Source organism: Phacochoerus africanus, chromosome 1, assembly GCF_016906955.1.
Source record: "Phacochoerus africanus isolate WHEZ1 chromosome 1, ROS_Pafr_v1, whole genome shotgun sequence".
Classification (NCBI taxonomy): domain Eukaryota; kingdom Metazoa; phylum Chordata; class Mammalia; order Artiodactyla; family Suidae; genus Phacochoerus; species Phacochoerus africanus.
Window position 1 is genome coordinate 91,782,980 of NC_062544.1, and position 23,665 is coordinate 91,806,644.

The 23,665-nt window shown below is 41.6% G+C and overlaps 1 protein-coding gene across 4 annotated transcripts in view; it reads right to left on the bottom strand.

The window, feature by feature from the left end:
• THRB (thyroid hormone receptor beta) overlaps positions 1-11,896 on the bottom strand; it is a 459,282-nt gene extending 447,386 nt beyond the window's left edge. For 2 of the 4 annotated variants that reach the window (XM_047769184.1, XM_047769178.1), the window contains exon 1: positions 11,659-11,896. The gene's annotated coding sequence lies outside the window, so the exon portion shown is untranslated. Of the gene's footprint in view, positions 1-11,136; positions 11,433-11,554 lie in introns of those variants that run through there. The other 2 variants (XM_047769175.1, XM_047769181.1) reach the window with 2 other exon arrangements.
• Positions 11,897-23,665: the final 11,769 nt, after the last annotated feature.

Sequence of the window (23,665 nt, forward strand, 5' to 3'; positions counted from 1 at the left end):
GCACATGATTGTTCTCACCAGAGGAAGTGGAACAAAATGATTCTGTGTCACTTCCAAGGCCAGGCAGTGAGGAGGCGGGTGGGCTTCTGCACTCTCTATTTCCTTCTCAGATGTCTGATATAATGAAGACACGACCCTGGAAGCCTTGAGCTGGAGACTGAGGAGCCCAAGATCAAGGGAATCAAGACTCCTCACAATCAACACAGCAGGGCCACCAGTTAATTAGGATCAGCAATGTTCAGCTTCATGTGGGTGAAAGATAAACTCCTGTTTTCAGCCACTGTGTATTTTTAAAATTTTATCTTAAAGTGTTGATAGTATTTTCCTAACCAATATATATATATGTGGCAAGAAAAAGGAAGTGTCTTAGTCACTTCAAGTTATGCACATAAATTATTTTTGCATAGAATTATAGGGCCACACTAGCGGCATGCAGAAGTTCCCAGGCTTGGAGTTGAATCAGAGCTGTAGCCACCAGCCTACAGCACAGCCAGAGAAATGCCAGATCCAAGACACATCTGTGACCTACACCACAGCTCATGATAATACTGGATCCTTAACCCACTGAGTGAGGCCAGAGGTCAGACCCGTGTCCTCATAGATACTAGTCAGGTTCATTACCACTGAGCCATGATGGGAACTCCAGAATCATAGATTTTTAAGGTGAAAGTTGTATTGCCCAATATTTATGGCAGCTACTAGCCACAGATGGCTACTGAACACTTGAAATGTAGCTGGCTGAAGTGGAGATGTGCTGCAAGTGAAAAAGATACCCCAGATATTAAAGATGTAATACAAAAGAGTAAAATAGCTCATTCATACTTTATAATGATTAAATGTTAATAATTTTGGAATATTTTGGATGAAATAAAATATACTATTGAAATTATACTCACTGGTTGCTTTTTGCTTACTTATAATGTGGCTACTAGAAAATTTAAAACTACATATGTGGCTCAAATTATATTTCTATTGGACTCCTGCTGGATCAGCAGGTGTTAGCAAACTACAACCTACCTTCTGTTTTTATAAATAAAGTTTTATTGGTACACAGTCATGACCATTTACATATTATATATGGCTGCTTTTGGACTACAGGGCAAAGTTGAGTACTCCTGAAAAGCTAACCTGACAATATTTATTATATGGCCTATTATAGAAAATGTTTGCAGAAAGTCTGTGTTGGATTATTAAGAAATAAGACCAGGGAGTTCCCGTCGTGGCACAGTGGTTAACGAATCTGACTAGGAACCATGAGGTTGCGGGTTCAATCCCTGCCCTTGCTCAGTGGGTTAAGGATCTGGCGTTGCCGTGAGCTATGGTGTAGGTCGCAGACGCGGCTCGGATCCCATGTTGCTGTGGCTCTGGCGTAGGCTGGCAGCTACAGCTCTGATTAGACCCCTAGCCTGGGAACCTCCATATGCTGCAGGAGCGGCCCAAGAGATGGCAAAAAGACAAAAAAAAAAAAAAAAAAGAAAAGAAAAGAAATAAGATGAATCAATGATAAGGAGTATCATACTAAGGACATGTAAAAGGAAAAGAAAAAATAATTATTTGCCTTTATATTACCCTAGGTAGAGCTGTCTTTGACTCCACAAGCCTGCTTTTGTAACATATTTTGCAATATTTTTGAAAATTAAAACTTGCAATATGAAGACATTAATACTGGTACTGCCTGGACTAAGAATAACTTTGAAATCACCCAATTTATCTACACTTACTGTTTCATGACTAAGGAAATTAAAGCTCAGATAAGTCAAGAGATGTGTCCAAAATATTTTTATTCCTTTTTTTTTTTTTGGTTGCACCGACTGTATATGGAAGTTCCCGGGTCAGGGGTCAAATCAGAAAAACAGCAGTGACCCCAGCCACCGCAGAAAAAATGACAGATCCTTAACCCACTGCACCACAGCAGGAACTCCCCTTATTCTTTTTTTTTTTTTTTTGGCCTTTTCTAAGACCACAGCCGTGGCATAGGGGTCTAATCGGAGCTGTAGCCACTGGCCTAGCCAGAGCCACAGCAACGTGGGATCCAAGCCATGTCTGCATCCTACACCACAGATCACAGCAAAGCCAGATCCTTAACTCACTCAGCGAGGCCAGGGATCAAACCCACAATCTCATGGTTCCTAGTCGGATTCATTAACCACTGCACCACGACAGGAACTCCCCCCCTTATTCTTAATTAGGTGGTATTTCCACAAGGCCACTATCATTCACTCATTGACTGATTCATAATACTCTCCACCCATCTCTAATTTTGATCATTAAAGAAATAAAATCTCTATCAGTTAAAAAAAATCAAAACTTAATAGCAGAGAAATCCTTGGGTAATATTCAGCTACAAAGAGACTGCAAGATAGTTTTTAAATTAAATTTCATTTGAAAACACTTGATAGGGAACCTATCACATAGCCTGCTTTGAAATTAATCTTCAAATTCCCCAAATACAGAGCCAGCTTGCTAAACATATCCATTATTGGAATTTAATTCAAAAAAAAATTGCCACATCTTGGAGAAAGTGAAATTTGTTTCCAAAGACTTCACAGCCACATATAACTCCCCCTTTTCCAGCAGTCAACACCTCTCAGTGTGTTATTCCAGAACCTCTAACTGAGCTCATCATTTCCAGTCTCTGTCCCACTCAAAACCTATCCCAAAAAACCCTTCTAAAATAAAACTCTGTTGTGCTGGACATCTCTTGGTCTCTTCATGTTATCAAGATAAGGTCCACCTTACTTATTTGGCCAGGGAGGTCTTTGCCATGTGACTCCTACCTGCTCCTACAACCCCATTTACTGTTCTCTGCAAGGCCAACTAAGATCCCTGCAATTCCCCAGATGCTTCCTACTTTGACCCCCACTTCACCTGCCTGCCTTCAGTGTTCTCACTGCCTACTCTCCCCACTCTAGACCATGGGACCCCACTGTACACTGTACCTACTCCATCACAGAACTTGTCAATATTGTGATTTTTTCTTTTGGCTGCACTCAAAGTGTATGGAAGTTCCCAGCCCAGGGATCAAATCCACAGCTGTGGCAATGCCAGATTCTTAACCCACTGCGCTAGGCTGGGGAATTGAACCTGGGCTTCAGCAGCCACGTGAGCTTCTGCAGAGACCACACCAGATCCCTGACGCACTGAGCCACAGTGGGAACTCCTCAATATTGTGATTTATTATAATTGTTGAAGCATTAATTCTCCCACCATACGAATAGCTGATATTTAGGAACACTTAATTGTGGGTCAAGTGCTACATTATTTCATTTAATCTTCATGTGTTACAGATGAGGAAACTGAACACATGCAACGAAGCCAGGGGGAAGCCAAGATACGAATCTACACATTCCACTCTTTAGCCCTAGATCTTAACTCTATACCAGTTGTTTTAAGTGGGGGTGGTTTTGCCTCCTGTGAGACATTCGGCAGTATCTGGAGACATTTTTGATGGCTGCAACTGGAATGTAGGAGGAAGCTACTGGTATATAGTGGGCAGAGGCCAGTGACATTGCTAGGCACCCTGCAAGACACAGGGCAGCTCCTCACAGCAAAGAATTATTCAGTTCCAAATGCTAATAGTTCAGAGGCTGAGAAACACTGCTCTACCCTAAATTAACTCCTGTGGATTGACCCAAGAGACTCTGAGCATCTCCACAGCAAGGATTTTTAAATGTTCACCATGGTGTCTTGGCACCTACCATAGAGCTTGGTACTCAGTAGATGCTCAATGAGTATGTGATGGATGGGACAGATGGGTGGAAGGATGGGTGCTGGGATGGATGGATGGGTGGAGGGATGAGGGGATGGATGCAGAAATGGAGGGATGGATTAATTCCAGGAGCAAAGAAACAAGTTTACCTATTTTAAGGCTTGTTTTTTGTGGCAACTTTGATAAAGATAAATCTGCACACACACACACACACACACACACAGGTAATTAACAGTAAATGAATGTGTGCAGGGCACATTCCAGGGGATGCCCTCACCTTAGCAACAACTTACATTTATGATTCTATAGTGTGAGATCAAATTAATTCACCAAATGGCTAGAATTAGTTTTTCTAAAGAGTCCCTTTCAACCACTACACTAGAGGATAAACTGGTATGTTCATCATCCACACAGGCCACAACTCAAATTGTTTTTTAAAAAGACTTTCTGAATAAGGCTCCCCTGGTTTCTTTTCTTTTAAATAAAAGCCAAATAACAAGAGAATATACAATCTCATGCTTTCCCCTGTTGTAACTACAATTCAGACATAAATTCATTATTCTAGATTTCCAGATGCTGGAGGTAGAGTAGAAATTACAATGAATCTTAGGTGAAGTTTTTAAGGATAAACAAAAACATACATACCGGAAAGAAACCACTCTCTGGCTTCTGTAACTAATATATCTAAATACCAGAAATGAAGCCAAGAAAAGATATATTTCATGATTATAAGATTTTTAAAATAACAGCAATTTAGCCTGATTTTTACAGCAGCACAAACCCTTAAACAATGGCAGCATTAATCAGTGCTGAATATGAACTGATAGATTTTCTACAGAAAAGCAAAAAGGTTCAGCTGTGGGGCTGGCTCCTTTGAGTTACTACTTATTATAAAATGTAGTCAGAAGTTAAAACAAATGAGACTAATTTTTAAGTGTAATACTCTCAACTATGCCTCACAACTTTGCATTGAACTCTGCAGTTTTATACAAGCACACACACACAACCAAAGAATACAATAACCAAATAAGTTTTGGTACCTGTCCTTGCTCTTGGAGATTCATAGTGCAACATAAGCATAAAAGTAGGCTCTGAACACACTTGCGTTAGGTTGTTAAACTCAGGACTTCCCATAGAGCGGCATCAATAAAAAGTAAAATCAGATGAGGATCTGCCAAAACATTCGGAAGTATGGAAAAAGACTAAAAGTGGTGACAGGATTTGTAGCTGGGGACATCAGTGTGGCTAGGGCATTTCTCACCATGGGAACCATGGCTGAAGCCAGAGACAAGCTGTGCCTTTGTCACCGTAGGTGAGAACATGACACACACTTGTCACAGAGGCAGATTGTGCTTGTACAGACACGCAAGTTAGTGACACGTTTATGCATAGGAGAGAGGAAAAGAAAAAGTTAACCCAAACTCAGGAATGTCACGATCACTGACATCAATCATGATTTTCAGAGCACCTATTCTGTGGAACCATTGTGGAAAATCTGGGAAAATAGTCTTAAAGGAAACAAAAGAGGGGCAAGTATATCTGAACCATCTTGAGATCCACTAAACAACACGTCACAAGAGCCAGACCATTTAATGGGCTGCTGAATGTCATGATCATACATTTTGCCACTAAAACCATGACAATCTCCTCCAGTCTCCTCATCGTAGACACTCCTAGGCTAGGCCTTCACTAGAGTGACACAAGTGTATTTCCCAAATTAAGAAGACATCTCTGCTTTCAATTAGCATTCCTTAGTCCAAGCTTTTGCTTTCATCAGCTTATCACTCATGATGTTCTGAATGAACCCCTAAATTCTTGATCACAGAAGAGAAGCCATGATCCTTGAAAGATCTTTTTTTTTTAGAACTAGGAATTTGAATGAGAAACTTAGTTCTGATCAATCTCTTCCTCATTGTCATATGTGCCCTAACTATAGTTCACATGCATACACATACACATTATTATACATAATACACTGCTCTAGACATATTAGTTCTATATCATAATATACATATTATTGTGTGTTGTATGCATACATACATACATAGATATGTTTATTTATTTATGTTAGAGTATGTGATTGACAGGATGGAAAGTCTCCAACATGCTTCCTGGGACAGAGTCAAGGTTCCTGGGTCCTAATTCCTGGCTCTCTGGACTTGCCACTTGGAAAAGATACTTGAGTTCACGGCAGAGCTCAGTTTCTCACTCAATAAAAATAGTACTGCACAAGAAGAGCTGCCAGTACATAAAGTCTCCCAAGTTCCTTGAAATTAGGAAAGTATGGACCAAACAACATTACCATTAAACGTAGATCATGATTCTAGCTGTCAGTTAACCAGATTCCTGAGAGGAGGATATGGAAATACATATATATATATTGATCTTTTGTCCTTTGTCCTTTTAGGGCCAAACCTGCAGCATATAGAGGTTCCCAGGCTAGAGGTCTAATCGGAGCTGTTGCTGCCGTCCTACGCCAGAGCCACAGCAATGCCAGATCTGAGCCGCATCTGCGACCTACACCACAGCTCACGGCAATGCCGGATGCTTAACTAACCCACTGAGCACGGCCAGGGATCGAATCTGCAACCTCATGGTTCCTAGTGGGATTCGTTTCTGCTGCGCCACAATGGGAACTCTGGAAATATATTCTTTGTGATTCAGTGATTTGTATACTCCCCCTAAGCCCACTTGCTTAAAGTCCATAATTGACTAACGAGTTGGGAGCTTAAGGCAGAGAGTGAACATCCTTAATCGGAGACTCACTGGCCTAAACGTATTCATTCAACCCCACACCACGTGGATTCCAGGAGAAAACTGGTTGACTTGCATTGCAATTTTCACGAATATATCTGGGTGACAAAATCCACAAAACAATCACCTCTCAGATTAAAAGAATTTTATTTCATCTACGGGGCTATCTGAGAGACCCCAATATGCATATCCATTCCATCAAGGTGGAGACTACTTCAGAATCTCTTTGTATTAATATATGCTTATTGTCTCATAGGTCACTAGGCTACACGCTGAGCTGCTAAATGGCTAGCTGGTACACAGAAGATACATAAATTTTTGTAGGCTGAATGAGGAATCAAATCAACTATGCAAAATGACTTTAAATAAAGCAAGGAGTTAACCTGCTATCCATTACTTAACCAGCTCAGACACTAAAACAAATCCTTCTAGCAAAACACTCAGCTGTGATATGGACATATGATATAACCCAGGCAGCAAACATTCATTTTGGACAAAACTAAGCCAGAAGGTGACACTTAATACAATGTCAGAAAAGAAAGAGAAGCATCTCCCCTTCTCCCCCTGCCATTCATACTTTCAACAAGAATCTCTCTGGGCCCATGTGTCAAAGTCTTCACTAGGTGCTAGGAGTCAAGGATGAGTAAACCCACAGTTCAGAGGGGAAGACAGGAAGGAAAAAACACGAACACACACACTGCTCTGCAGGGTGATAACTACACAGATGAAAGCACAAAGCATTGAGGCCACCTGTTCAGAGAGGTTTATGGCCATTGGGTCCTTTTCAAGTACCTGGCTGTCCTGTCCTCTCAGACTGCTCCAGTTAAAAGCTTGGCTGAGACACTGGATATTTGAGAAAGTCAGCCTAAAGAACATGTTAACCCTTCATTCCTCTAAGTTTTCTGAGCTCTATTTCTGCACTGGGGACAGTGTTTAGAATCTCCACCATGATGAGGCCACAGTAGCTCAGGCTCCCAAAGATAAACTCCCACTGGGTGACTTTTCTTATTACACCTTCTGCACTTTTTTCCCTTGGAGGGTTGGTAAAAGATCACCATATTAAGAATGTTACTTCATTTTCTGTAGAAATGAAGTTCAAGTGTTGGCTATTACATGGTCCAGTATGCAAACTGCCATCTACCATAATAAGCATTCTACAAATGTTACCTGATTTATTCTTATATCTTCAGCACATACCTGCCACCTCCAATCTCCCCCCGCCCTTTTTTTGTTAATTTGGCTATTGAGAAGCTCAGAGCTTAATTAAACACTGAAAAGCAATAAGCATTTATGATTTCAGTTTAATTATCTTTACTCCTCTATAAGATCTGGAACTTTCTTCCTTCACTATTTTTTACCAGTCTCATCATTTTGTGGGACTCTTATTATGCATTTACTGAGACACATTTCTGGAAGTTGATATAGACAAAAACAAATTACCATAACCATCAATTGTAATTTACTTTTAGACTCACCAGTCAAGAGTTCCCATGATTATGTATTTACTGCCATTTTAAACCTTGTTTTCTAGTTGATTCTGTTTCTCCTTTGTTCCTTTCTTTTTTTGGTCTCATATACAGCACAAATAAAACTTTCCACAGAAAAGAAACTCATGGACTTGGCAAACAGACTTGTGGTTGCCCGGGGGAGGGGGAGGGGGAGGGAGTGGGGTGGACTAGGAATCTGGGGTTAATAGATACAGACTGTTGCCTTTGGAATGGATAAGCAATGAGAAGCTGCTGTATAGCAGTAGGAACTATAGTCACTTATGATGGAGCATGATGGAGGCTAATGTGAGAAAAAGAATGTGTGTATGTATGTGCGATGGGGTGACTTTGCTGTATAGCAGAAAATTGACAGAACACTATAAACAAACTATAATGGGAAAAATAAAAATCAATGAAAGAAAAAAAAAGAGTTTCTAATTATCAGAAGAGGTATTAGAAGATGACCCCTTAGGTATCACACCCTGATGGCTTCGAAACTCAGAGAGTACAATATTTCCCCACAATCCCTGGTTCAGAACATGTATGGGAAGTGCAAAAAGGGGAAAGGGGAGATTGCCTTAATTCACACTTAGGCTAACCACCAGGTTTCCTAATCTACTACCAAGGGACATTTTTAACTTGTGTTGGGTCCTCACAATCCCATCTCACCCCTTCCCCAAGGGCTACTTTTGTAGACTAGCTATACGCCACATGTCCTTGGTCCCCTTAGGGCTGCCAGGGCCAAAGGCACTGCCAGAACCTGCTGAGTGAGAAGGCATTGCTATCATCCAGTGATGTCTATTCCCTGGAATTTCACTCTCAGCACTGACAATGCCTCTGGAACTCATAAAGATTCTACAGAAACTCAGGAGTTGAAGGTCAGTATCTTCAGGGAATCAAGATAACAGGTAGGACAAACTGCAGCTGAGGATTTCCATGTACTCATTTCAAGGCAAATGCCCCCAGGAAGAGCTCACAGAAATAACTCTCTGCATTGTCACTACATAGAACAGGATTAGCTTTCAAATCAACATGAGAGATAAAAATTGAATGATATATTCATGGCACACACAGGCACAGATCTTGGCATAACGCAACTGACACCCACTTAGATGCTTAGTCAGGTATTCTGGGGAATACAGTGTTTGGGCACAAGCATTCATTTATTCAACAAAGATTTATTCAGCGCCTACTGTTTACCATGCACTGTTCAAGATCCTGGAAAATCATGAGTGAAGGACAGGTACTCAACAAGTATCAACTGAAATGAAGAATTCAGATTGCAAATAAGACCAAAGAAGGGGGAGGGAGAAAGGAAATAGAAACAATGTGATGATTCTGAGAAAGGATGGGAGACTGCTTTTGCTCAAATGGTCAGAAAAGTTTTTCTTTCTTTTTTTTTTTTAAAGATAACAATAATCTTACAATAAAACGACAAAAAGGAGAAGAAGAAACCAATCACCTTAACTCTGAGTTCCATCAAAAAGAAGAGTTTACTAAAAAAAGAAACGTGCAGTTCCTTTTGTGGCCCCACATACCCCATGCCTCAAACAACTGCAAAAACCCCAGGAAAGAAAAGGTATCCCCAACTTTCTCTGTTCTTAAGGAAACTTTAAGAAACCATGCTTCCCCAAAGATGCTCAATTAAAAGAAAGTTGTCTTACCTCATCCCTACAGAAGAATTTATTACAAAGAATCCAGAAAGGGGGGGGGGGTAATGAAAGGTTTATTCCTCTTTTAAAGTCAGTTACTTTATAAAATAATATCCCAATGTCAATAAAACTATGCCTTTGCACTGTAATCCCAAGAGGAAATGCTTCATCAAAAAAAGTCTACCGCTAAATTCAGTATCATTTACTTTCACTTGCTAAAAATGAGAAGCAAATCATACTTACTAGCAGATGATATATTACTTCCAATATATAATAAAACTTTGAAATTCATCAAAAACAAGATTCTGAAAGAATCTGTTTAATGAACACAAATGACAAATGGTCATTCACCAATGCCTTCCCATATTATACCACAAACAAATCACTTAGTATTGAATTTCTGTTAGAGTCAATTAAAATAGCCAAATGGCATAAAAACTCTTCAAAATATCCATTGCTCAAAAGAAATTTCATCAAAACACCGTCTTCTTTAACATTTCCTAGTCCCTGACTTGTTTCAGAAGAGAGGTAAGCAGAAGTAAATTAGGGAACAGTTCGGTCATCATAAATATTCAGAGTGAATCATGGAATATTTTGACTAAAATGCAATTTTCATTACTTTGCAATCCAGTGCATGCTTTACGTTATTACAACATAAATAAACTTAGTAAAGTATAAGGCCAAAGAATGTAAAGATATAACTCAAGAGGTCTACAGTGGCCAATACATTAATCACTATTAAAAATCGCTGTGCTCTGTTATTAATACATTGTCCAAGGAACGCTTAATTTTTTGAGTTTCAGAACAGGTCTTTAAAACTGATTCTCACCAGCACCTAAAACCAATAACATGCTAAGGGGAAGACTTTGCTTCATTTAGCTACCGATTAGGTTTAGTGTTTGAATTTTCCGCAAATTTTGTGTGTGCGAGAGGGAAGGATGGAAAGTTTGAGCTTGTCTGCTCAGGTAAACTCTTGTGTCTTTGACTCACTTTAGGAATTGTTAGGTTTCTAGATCTTTCCTTTAAAATTTCTCATTTGGAGCAAATTATATCTTGAACTGTCCATCAACAAAAAAACTCAGCCCACCCCAATTAAAATACATCAAAAAGCTTAAGAAGTAGCACTCATAATAACCCTACAATGGTCACTGGGAAATCCTCCTGCAAAAGTGACAACTGCAACTGAGACTGACCAAACCCACCAGGAGTGAAAACTCCCCCATGAGTCCATCTCCGAGGGGTAGCGAGGAGAGCACAGCTGGCATAACTCTTGGCATCAAAACCAAATGGAACGGCCCAGAGGAAGATGCTGCGTCAAGAGAAGCTAAGCAAGAAGCGCGACCCAGGAGGGAGGCGAGCGAAATCGCCCCCAGCCCCAGAAGCGGCGGGAGAAGCCCAGTCGCCAGGCACCGGCGCGCGCAACACGCAGGATTCGTCCCCGCTCCAAAGCCCCGAGTTCCCGGGCAGGAGAACAGGGGGTGGGGGACCACAGTCCCTTTAAACCGCACCCCCCCCTCCCCCAGTGTCTGCCAACCTTTGCCGAACCCTCGTGTCACAGAACTTCCTCATCATGGAAACTTCCACTTGGTTGGGCGTTGAGGATGCCAAACTCCATTTCACCAGGAGGCTGTCAACAGCCGGGCTCGGGGTTTGAGGAACACCGCCGACCGAGCCACCTGGCTCTACCGCTGCCCCCGCCGCGGCTGCCCGAGCGGTGCCCGAACGCTGAGGCACCTCCTCTCCGAGCCGGGGAGCGAACCCCGGGAGGAAAGTACCCGGGCGGTTGACACCCCACCCACGCCTGCCTGCCCGTGCGCGCCCCCGGCGACGCCGCTCCCACCCCTGGGCTTCCCGTGACACCCCCGTCGCCCTCCCGCCCACCCACGGGACTGCGAGGACTTGCCGCCCCCTCCCCCCGCCCCCGCCTCCGCGCAGTTCTCTTGCCAAATTACCGGTGCCCTCGCGCCGGCCGGTCGGGCGCCGCCGCCCGGGGAAGGCAGCCTGCGGGCGCTGCCCGAGCCCGGGAGCAGAAGGTCTCCTTTCCCAGCGCACTCACATTATTCATGCAAAGTTAATCCCCGCCGCGTCACGGCCGCCCGCCCGAGGATGTGCGCCTTCCTTGGCCAAGCCCCGCAGTCTCCACCCTCCTCCGCCCCCTCCTCCCGGCGGCGGGTCCCGGGGAGCGCCGGCGACGGGACGTCGCGCGAGTCCTGCAAAATGTCAACTCCCCGGGCGAAGAGAGGCGGCCACAACCAGGGCCGCGCCGGCCCGCCCGGGCCGCTCCACTTTTATAGGCGCAGGAAACGAGTGCGGCTCGGGCGCCGGAGTCCCCGCCTCTCCGGCCCGCGCGCCTGGCCCGCCCCGGTCCGCTCCCCGCCGCTGCCCTCCTCCGGCTCCGGCGCCCGCGCCGCGCCGCGTCTGCCAGCCGGTGACCTGGTTTCCCCTCCGGTCCTCCCGGCGTTCCGACTCGCGCGGCGGCGGCCAGGAGCAGGCCGGCCCGACTCCGCCAGGGGCGCAGCGAGGAAATGGCCTACGGGCCAGGCGCCCCGCCGCCGTCCCGGCCGCCCGCCGGCCCCAGACCCCTAGTGGCCCCAGCCTGGCCCCGGCCCCGCGCTCGGACGTGCCTGCCGCGCCGGGGCCCGCGCCCTCTGCCCGCGCGCCCAGCCCGGGCCTCCAGGCTCCGCGCCTCCGCACCTGCCGCCCCAGGTGCGAGCGCTCCCTCTCAGCCCAGTCCCGGCCGTGCCCTCCACCCCGAGAGTGTCTTCAGGTGGCGATGTCGCGGCGTTTTTGGTGGCCGCTCGTCCACCCACCCGGCTGCTTGCGCACGGAGCTTCGGGCTTGGGCGTCATTCCTCTAGTAGCAAAAAGGAAGAAACGGGGGACGAGGAACTGGGGGCCGGGAGGGGGTGACTGCCAGAAGCACTGGCTTCTCTTCCCTTCCCGGGCCGTCGCGCTCCTCCCTCCTGCCCCGAACCACTTGTGGCGCGTGTCGGGCCCACACAGCGCTCTGGCTCCTCCTGGGGCCTCGCTCCTGCCGGGCGGCTGGCGTTCCCAACCATCGCCACCCCTGGGAATGGAAGTTTGGAAAATACCTGCCTTGCGCTTGCGGGCGACACCCCTCACACCACCCTGCACATCTTAGGAAATGTGCGCAGAATAGAGACCCTCCGCAGGTTCCAAAAGGGCCGCCCTGTTTCATTTGCTTTTGCCCTGGATACGTGCAAATCGAATCCGGAAGACAAAAATAGTTTATTTTCTTGAAAAGTTATGCCCTAGCAAATATCAGCTTCTAAAAATCTCCCTCCCCTAGTCTTGAAGGCCAAGGATTCTGGCTGGGAAAAAATGAAGCAGGCTACGGCGGTGTTCTCCGCTAGAAGCATGCTTGTGAAAATACCGATTACCCAGAAAACTAAAGTGTAGTTGGTCCGGAGCTATAGTTGCAACAAAATTATTTTGACCACCGAGTACAACGATAAATACTATTGAAATAATCATGACTTCATTTTTCAATATATACATTTATTACTATAACGAAAAGTTTTGGTAAAGCTTTGACTTTTTTTTTTTTTTTCTGCCTCAACTGTCTTAACAATGATTTATTGGAGAGTTTTTGAGATTTCCAGCCGGTGACGTGTGTTTTATTCCCAATTTTTGTGAGCATCCCAGGGAAAGGGACTAGGAGCCTTTTGTCACCATTAAGGACCACAACTGTCAAGAATTCAGACACTGCCCCACGCCTGGGTTCAGGGTTTCAGCGCGTGTCCAAAGAGGGAGTCCCAAACCCCAAAGCTTCTTGGTGAGAGGGAGGGACCTCTCCCGACAGACTTCATGGACCCTATTACTTCTCATTCTTGGCAAGAAATCCGTGCTTTCTTTTTTTTCACTCACAGCAAGGCTGCACCCTAGGACTTGCAGGTTTTGTAGCTGGAAAGAAGTTGTTCTCCTTTTGCAGGGAAGTTCCTGGGCTTTGCGCCAAAGTTGCCAAGGGGTGTTTTGGTTGGTCTGTAGGAAAGCTGTGGAGTCTGCACCATTTGTTCCAAACAGGCGGCCCCCTGGTGGCAGAACTGTGGGTGGAAAGCTGGCCACTGAGGGAAAAGCCTGTCCTGACGGCCACCACCAGTTAGTTGACAGCTGGGTTTTCCCAGGGGCCACTGAGTGACTTGAAAGACATTGTTAAGAGGTAGAGGTGTGCGGTAATGCCAGTATTCCTTCACAAATATGGATTATCCTTAGGCCCTAATCCGCTGGAACTTCTTAATTTTTTTTCTCTTTTTGAGTGTAATTTGGACCTATACTCTTTCTTAAATAGGGAACATCATACAGAGAGTGAAGTATAACAAAAACTATTGCTTCCCTTTGTTTAAATGGCTTTGTTTCTCTGATCCCATTTGTGCCTGAAAACTTCTGAAATAAAGAGTAAATTAGGGCGAAAATAACGTGGCATTAATTAAACAATTCAGGAAACAGCATCATATAACAATAAGGGAGGGCAATTTAAATGCAATGGTATTGGAACACCATTAACTACTAGGATTCCATTTGAATCAGTCCTCTGAGGGCAGCCTTACAGGCTGCATGATGGGGAGGAAGGATTACCAAGAGAAGGGCATTTTTCTTTCTTTCTTTCTTAGGCTACACCTGTGGCATATGGAAGTTCCTGGGCTAGGGGTCGAATTGGAGCTGCAGCTGAGGCCTAGGCCACAGCCACAACAACACTGGATCCAAGACACATCTGCAACTTTGTTGCAGTTTATGACAATGCTGGATCCTTAACCCACTGAATGAGGCCAGGGATCAAACCCAAATCCTAATGGATACCAGTCAGATTTTTAACCTACTGAGCCACAATGGGAACTTCTTATTTTTCTCATTTTACACAAGGAGGTACATTGGAGGAGAATTTATGGGGACCCAAATGAAGGCAGGAAATAATATTCAAATTTTAGAGCATAGGGTTCTGGGTTCCAATCTAAGAGCCACACCAAAGCTGTTTTCATGACCCATGCTCACATTTCACCACAGCCATCCTCATTACCAAGGTCTATAAATTTCAAGCTGAGGACTTGGTTCAAGGAAGCAATTCATTCATATATTCATTTATTCATCAACTGCTGGGGTAAGAGGATAAATAAAACAGGATCCAACAGGGCTGGGATTATACTGAAGACAATGAGGCCAGTGGTGCAAGAACAGGGTCCAAGCCTCTATTTAAATCTCTGATACACTGTTCATCATGGATAATTATTACATTCATTTTGATTTGTAAAATATGGCATGAAAATATAATCTCTTGATTACTTAGATTTTTAATGTTCTCTTAAATTTTGTACTCAAGGCAAGTGCTTCTCAGCTGCTTCAAACTAGTCTCCCTCTGCTGTGCCCCCAGTGTTATCAGAGGGTAGTTAGAGAAATGAAATTCAATTCAAATTTTATTAGTGTTGAAGATAATTAATATGTGGTAAGGAACTTGAGATCAGAGTTAGAGATATGGGTGTGAGGGGAGGGGGAAAAACTGAGAGATTTCACTGAATGAGGTTGCATTTAAAACAGTCCATTAAGGATGGACCAGATTTTACCAGAGAGTGTTGGAAACAGAAATAGTACCATTCTAGGGATCAGAACCATTGGTAATCTCTCATTCATTCAACAACTACTTCTCAAGCTAGCTGTGACCCAGCCTTAGAGCTCCTGATTCTATCTGTTCATTGTTAGTTCCTGGAATTTATTTTGGCCGTGAGGGCCCCAGTGATTCTGGTCCCTGGCCAGCAAAATAAGAATGCCAAGTCTGTTCCTGCCCTTCAGAGGAAAGACTATTAAGGGAGATGACATGTTCAAAATTAACTCCAAGAGTGAAGGTGCAATTTATATGTATATAAATTGCAAGGTAATTGCTGGCCAGGAGGTCACAACAGAAAGAATGGGGGAATCAGATGACTTTCCGTAGAAGGTCCTGTAGAACTTTGGGGAGAAGCTGGAGAAAGAAAAAAATGCTGCCGGCTATGTTATTAGCAGGACCTAGTGAAAACTGAAAATGCTGTGCAGTATGCTCTTTATTCAAAAAGCAGGAAGAAAGTGCCACTATAGGCACAAAATATAAAGCTATCTCCTTTCTTCCATGTTCTCTCTTTGGAATGGTTATAGTATTTTTCCTCAGCTATTGTCTTTTTTCTGCATTCAAAGACATTATGGTTGGAATGGAAAGCATGGCCTCTTAGGGTTCTCCCACTTAGCTGTAGTTGTAACATGCTTACCTTGTACCTGATTTGAGTTTTGCTGGTATGGTGGGGTCATCAGAATTCTGTGCTCAAGAGGCACCAAGAATGCTGGATGTGGGTGTTCCTGTTGTGGCTCTGTGGAAATGAACCCGACTAGTATCCATGAGGATGTGCATATGATTCCTGGCCTCGCTCAGTGGGTTAAGGTCCAGCATTGCCGTGAGCTGTGGTGTAGGTCACAGACATTGCTTCGATCTGTCGTGGCTGTAACATAGGTCAGCAGCTGCCACTTTGATTTGACCCTGAGCCAGGGAACTTCCATATGCCATGGATGAAGTCCTAAAAAAATCAAAAGAAAGAAAGAAAGAAAAAGAATGTATGTGAGTGGAGCAGGGAAGAACACAGGAGACATATCTATTTTATGGATCTCCTCTCCCCCAGACTTCATCTACAAAACACAAATTCAAAGATAAAATTACAGTTTCAAGATGGTAAAAACAGAGTATTGAACTAAATGCCAGCCTCCAAACATGGGGACCCATGTGACTGCACAAACTGCCTGCTCATGAAGCTGGCTTGATTCTTTGTCCTTGCAGAAGCCTGGGATGCATTGGAGGGTAAGTAGACATTCTCACATGGCTGATTATAGTGAGGTAATGCAACTGACATTTGTTAAACTCCTGTTAAGTGCCAGGTATTGTCCTAAATATGCCACACATTTTTTTTTTTTTGGCCATACCTGCAGTATATGAAAGTTTCTGGGCCAGAGATTGAAGCTGAGCCACAGTAGCAGCTTGAGCCACAGCAGTGACAAGGCTAGATCTTTAACTACTAGGCCACATGGGAACTCCACACATTTAAAAAAGTTTATCCAAGAGCTCTGTAAAACAGTATTTTTATGGATTCCATTTTTCAATTGTGGAAACTAAAACATAGAAAAGTTAAACAATTTGCTCAAGCTTAGGCCCAGGTACTCATGGCAGAGGCTGTACCCTTAAGCAGCCCATCATGCTGTGTGTATGCAGGAGAGGGTGTTGTGGGGCAGTCATGTGACTTCAGAAAATGTGAGCATGTTTTGGGAGTCATGAACTTTCTCTCTACCTCCTCACTTAAAGGGCTGTTGTTCACTAGGACAATCAGAAGAGGCCTAAATAAAACACACATGTCACCAGCTAGTAATCTAGAAAATTCCCTAATCACATTCTCTCTCCTTGTTTTCCAGCTAGAGGTAGAAGATTCTAAATCTCCTGGGCAGGAGGTAGTAAGCTACAAGCTGCAAGGAGCTTGGGTTCTTTTGTAATGGGAAGAACAAATCTGACTCCATATTGGATCTGTTTCTTTTACTTTGACCTATACATTCCATTGCTTTTGCTTAGAAGTAAGAATGTTACCTAAAGTCTGAAATGTACAGGACAGCCCATTCTCAAGGCTCTGACCTTTAAGAGTATAACACTTTTCCATTCACATAGAGATAAAAAAAGTTGTAGAACAGAGAATAGCATTTGTCATTTGTAGGTTTATAGAACTGTAATGACCTGACCTACCTGGACAGTTGCAAGAACAAAGGATTCAAACAGCAAGAAGTTTGCAACAATCAACCATGCCCCTCCCTCACCTTGTCTTTAAAAGTACTTTGCTGAAACCCTTTGGGGAGTTTGGGGTTTGGGGTTTGGCTTTTGGGCAGAAGACAGCTAATCTCCTTGCATAGCCCCACAATAAACCTTTCTCTGCTCCAAACTCTGACATTTCAGTTTGTTTGGCTTCCCTGTGCATTAAGCACGTGAACTTGTGTTTGGTCACACCTTCACCATTACATGGAGAAATACAAGAACTCTCACATTAAACTGTCTGAGTAATGCGCTTCTGTTATTCAAAGCCCCTGAAATGTGAAGTTTTGTTTGTTGCAGTAGTTAGTGTTATCACAATTCACTCATCCGCCAAGCCAAACTCTATCAGAGCATAAACCATCTTTGCTTCAAACAGTTAAGATGATGAAATAGGCCTAGCCCTAGGTATATCAACACGCATAAAACTCTAAAATAAAATGTTGTGTTTTAAAAAAAGTTCTGTACTAATTTTTTAATTGAAATGTAACTTAAGTAATAGTAAAATAGACAGATCCTCAGGGTTCAGTTTGATGAATGTTTGTATTTTTATATCCTCGTGTAATCATGACCCCAGGAAAAGATAGAAAACGTTTTTCAGCAACCCAGAAAGTTTCTCTGTGTGTTTTCTCTCTTGACAACCACACCCTTCTAGAGGATATACTATTTTTTTTTTCTTTGTACAACCACACCCATGGTATACAGAAGTTCCCAGGCTAGAGGCTGAATAAGAGCTGCAGCTGCCAGCCTATGCTACAGCCATAGACATGCTGGATCTGAGTCACATCTGCAACCTATGACACAGCTTGCAGTAATGCTGGATCCTTAACCCACTGAGCAAGGACAGGAATCAAACCCACATCTTCACGGATACTATGTGAGGTTCTTAACCTGCTGAGCCACAACAGGAACTCCAGAAACACTATTTTGACTGTTGTCACTGGTTATAACCTTCATCACCATGCAAAGAGAATCACACTCTTATATTTGGTTTCTTTTACTCAGGGTAATGTTATTGAGATCAATCCACATTATTGTATGGAATAGAAAGATTTTCCATTTTTCGTTTCTATTTGATATTTAATCATAAAAATATACCATAATTTGTTTATTCATTCTGCTATTGATGGACTTTTGGGTTGTTTCCAATTTGGGACTATTACAAATAAAACAGCTATGTAAACTGTTTGAACAATTGTTTTTGTGGATACATACACTCATATCTCTTGGGAATATGCTTAGGAGTGGAATTGCTGCTCATATATCCTTTCTCGATATATGCTCTCTGAGGTACTAGCACAATTATGAGCAACTAGAAGATGGGCAATTAGCATTTGCTAACTTCTCCTCATTATTATCTAGGTATGACAAATAAAACATTCAAATAGGAGTTCCCGTCGTGGCGCAGTGGTTAACGAATCTGACTAGGAACCATGAGGTTGCGGGTTCGGTCCCTGCCCTTGCTCAGTGGGTTAACGATCCGGCGTTGCCGTGAGCTGTGGTGTAGGTTGCAGACGTGGCTCAGATCCCACGTTGCTGTGGCTCTGGCGTAGGCCGGTGGCTACAGCTCCGATTCAACCCCTAGCCTGGGAACCTCCATATGCCGCGGGAGCAGCCCAAGAAATAGCAACAACAACAACAAAAAAGACAAAAAAAAAACATTCAAATAAAATCATGTGGAGCCTAACTTGAATGAATAAATATTATTAGTATTGAAGTATGAAAATCCTCAAAATAATAATCAAAACTAGTCTTGCCTTATGTAGCAATTACAAGCTCTGTTTGTAGCCACCAATCATTTCCTATGAACTGAGCCCCATACTAAAACTCTATGTAAAGGGAGTTCCCTTTGCCGCTCAGTTGTTAACAAACCTGAGTAGGAACCATGAGGATGCGGGTTTGATCCCTGGCCTTACTCAGTGGGTTAAGGATCCAGTGTTGCAGCAAGCTGTGATGTAGGTCACAGACGTGGCTCAGATCCCTCAGATCCCTCGTTGTTTCCGCTGTGGTGTAGGCCAGCAGCTGTAGCTCTGATTTGGCCCCTAGGCTGGGAACTTCCACATGCCATGGGTGTGGCCCTAAAAAGCAAAAAACAAAAATAAAAAATTTAAAAAATAATAATAATTTTAAAAAGTCTATGCAGAAATGAAAATGCTGATTAATTAAAGTCAATCTGGGAAAATGTGAATGGGGAAAGGAAGATAAGAATACCAAAACACTTCTAAATTAAATCTTAATTTTCAGCTGTCTGAAAAATCAGTTTAAGATGAGCTGAGTAATTGTGAAGGAGACTATAATGACTTTTGTCCATTGTAAGCACATGAAAATATAATATGTTGTTAAATTCTTTGTCACAGATGAACTCTAGTGATTCGAAACATATCTTCCTAAAACATGTCAATAAAGTGTACTTTTTTGAGTTATGTTTACATGCACTGAAAATAGAAGGATAATTTTTAAAAACTTGGCGAAAATATTCTTTCTACTTAAGAAGACAAAGCGAATTTACTCATTTTCATGGAATAAACTCTAACTCACCTATAAACAATAACATATCTGATGTGATGCTTAGAATTATGGGCTATTTTCAGAGTCTTAAAATCTCTGAGTCATATCTGCTGTAATCATCAGAACTTCGAATTTACTTGCATTTGTCAGTTTAAGTGAGATTTTCAATTTGAGAGCAACGTAGGTCTTATTGACACTTCCTATTTCCATGTATTATAGCTCTCTTTTACAATAAACCTGCTTCATCCCAAGTTTACAAAGCATTGTATAAAATATTAGTCACACAGCTGCTACAGAGACAATTGCAGAACATATTTTGAACATCTAAAGATGATACATTTGAAGTGAAAAATTGAATCTAGAACTGGCAGAGAAATAAGAAAGGCCTGAACTGATATTTATGCATAATCAAAATTTTTTATTGTAGTATAGTTTATTTACAATGTTGTATTAATTTCAGGTGTAAAGTGAATCAGTTTTATATATGTGTGTGTGTGTGTATGTGTGTGTGTATATACATATATATATATATATATATATATATCCTTTTTTTCACATATAGGTTATTACAAACTATTGAGAAGATTTCCCTGTGCTGTACAGTAAGTTCTTGCTAACTAACTATTTTATACAGTAGTATGAATATAATATTCCCTTCCTCCTAGATCCTCCCTCTCCACCATGGTTTCCCCCTTTTTTTTTACCATAAGATTGGTTTTGATATCTGTGAGTTTCTGTTTTGTGAATAAGTTCTTTTGCATCATTTTTATTATATTCCACATATTATGATATCATCTGATATTTGTCTTTCTTTGTCTAATTTACTTCCCTCAGTATGATAATCTCTAGGTCCATCCATGTTGCCAAAAACAGCATTATTTTATTCTTTTTATGGCTGAATAGTTTTCCATTGTATACATGTACCACACCTTCTTTATCCATTCCTCAGTTGATGGAAATTTAGGTTACTTCCGCATCTTGGCTACTATAAATAGTGCTGCAGTGAATATGGGGGTACACGTAGGTTTTCAAATTATGGTTTTTGTCCAGATATATGCTTAGGGGTGGGATTGCTGGATCATGTGGTAGTTCTATATTTAGTTTTTTGAGGAAACTTCATACTGTTTTGCATAGTTGTTGCACCAATTTACATTCCCACCAACATGTAGGAGGGTTCCCTTTTCTCCACACCCTCTCTATTATTCTTTGTAAACTTTTCGCTGATGGCCATTCTGATTGGTGTGAGGTAATACCTCATTGTAATTTTGGTTTGCATTTCTCTAATAATTAGTGATGTTAAAAATCTTTTCATATGCTTTTTGGCCATATGTCTGGCTTCTTTGGAGAAATGCCTATTTAAATCTTCTGACCATTTTTTAAACCAACATCCGTATTATAGGGGTGCCAGAAGGACAAGAGAGAGAGAAGGGGACAGAAAAAATATTCCAAGAGATAATAGCCGAAAATTTCCCTAATATGGGAAAGGAACCACTCACTCAAATCCAGGAAGCATGAGTACTATATAAAATAAACCCAAGGAGGAATACATCGAGACACATGTTAATCAAACTGACCAAAATTCAAGACAAAGAGAAAATCTTGAAAGCAGCTAGGGAAAAGAAACAAATAATATACAAGGGAAACCTGATAAGGTTATAGGCAGATTTTTCAGCAGAAACTCTGCAGGCCAGAAGGGAGCAGCATGATATACTTAATACAATGAAAGGAAAAAACCTCCAACCAAGATTACTCTACCCAGCAAGGCTCTCATTCAGATTTGAAGGAGAAATCAAAACCTTCACAGATAAGCAAAAGCTGAGAGAATTCAGCAACACTAAACCAGCCTTACAACAAATACTAAAGGATCTTCTCTAGGCAGAAAAGACAAGACAGCAACAGGCAACAAAAATTCCACAAATGACAAGGCTCATCAGTAAAGGTATATATACAGTAAAGATACGAAATCATCCATGCACAATTATACCACCAAAATCTGAACTCATGAGAAGAAGAGGGTACAAATGCAGGACACTGGAGATGCACTTGCAATTAAAAGAACAACAACTTAAAACAATCTCATATATAGATATAGACTCTTATATCAAAACTTCAGAATAACTGCAAACCAAAAATACAACCGATACACAAACAAGGAATCTCTGGAGAAGAAATAGATCTCATAGTAAATAAGTGCATAATCCACCATAAAGGGGACCATATGACACCATTCTTGGAATGCTGAATTCTTCTTACATCTGATTCTGATTTCCTCTCCAAAGAATTTATGATAATTATAATTAAATAATGCAACTGTACAATTAAATAATACAGTTCTACAATCGTATTATTAATAACCATTTCTCTACATGGTACAATATAAAGTCTATAATGTCTTGTTTATCACATCACCTAGAATGGTATAATGCCTATATTGAAGAATCAATAAGATGTAACAAATTGTGAGGACATATTTATATAGTTACACTGTTTTTTAACCAATTTATGCATTTTATACTTTACTTATTTTCAGAGGTATATTATTTTTGCTATTCTTACCAGTTAAGTTATTCTTTTTATTATGCTATATAAAATATTTAATGGTATATAAGGCTTTCTTTATAAATTTTAGTTGCATAATATAACAATTTTAATATAATGCTAATTTTTAAAGAAAAATTGAAATGTAATAGATAATACTAAATAGTAAGGATGAAAGCCATACAAAATGGGATAAAGTATGGAATAAATTTCCTATTTGTATCAGCATATTTTCCATTCCACTTCTTCAGAGGGAGTCACTTAATTTGTTTCTTAAGATCCATGATATAATAATCTGTGTGAATGTAATTGTGTTTAAATGTATGTATTTTATTCTGTAAAAAATAAAAATGAAATTTCAGAATAAAAAAAAGAAAAAAATCTTCTGACCATTTTTTAAATTGGGTTGTTTGTTTTTTTGATACAAAGCTGCATTAGATATTTGTATATTTTGGAAATTAACCCCTTGTCAGTTGCTTCATTTGCAAAGATTTTTTTCCCATTCTGTGGGATACCTTTTTTTTATGATTTCTTTTGCTGTGCAAAAACTTTTAAGTTTAATTAGATCCTACTTGCTTATTTTTGTTTTTATTTTCATTACTCCAGAGATGAATCAAAAATGACATGACTGTATTTATGTCAAAGAGTGTTCTGGCTGTGTTTTCCTCCAGGAGATTTATAATCCAGGCTTATGTTTAGATCTTTAATCCATTTTGAGTTTATTTTTGTGTATGGTGTTAGAGAGTGTTCTAATTTCATTCTTTTACATGTAGCTGTCCAGTTTCCTCAGCACCACTTATTGAAGAGACTGTCTTTCCTCTATTGTATGTTCTTGCCTCCTTTGTCATAGATTTGTTGACCACAGGAGCTTGGGTTTATTTCTAGGACTTTTTTTTTTTTTTTAAAGGGCTGCACCTGTAGCATATAGAGGTTCCCAGGCTAGGGTTCTAATCGGAGCTACAGCTTCCAGCCTATACCACAGGCACAGCAATGCCAGATCTGAGCCATGTCTGTGACCTGCACCATAGCTCATGTCAATGCTGGATCCTTAACCCACTGAGCGAGGCCAGGGATCAAACCTGCAACTTCATGGTTTCTAGTCAGATTCAATTCCACTGTGCCATGATGGGAACTCCAATTTCTGGGGTTTTTATCCTGTTCCATCAATTTATTTTTCTGTTTCTGTGCCAGTTCCATAT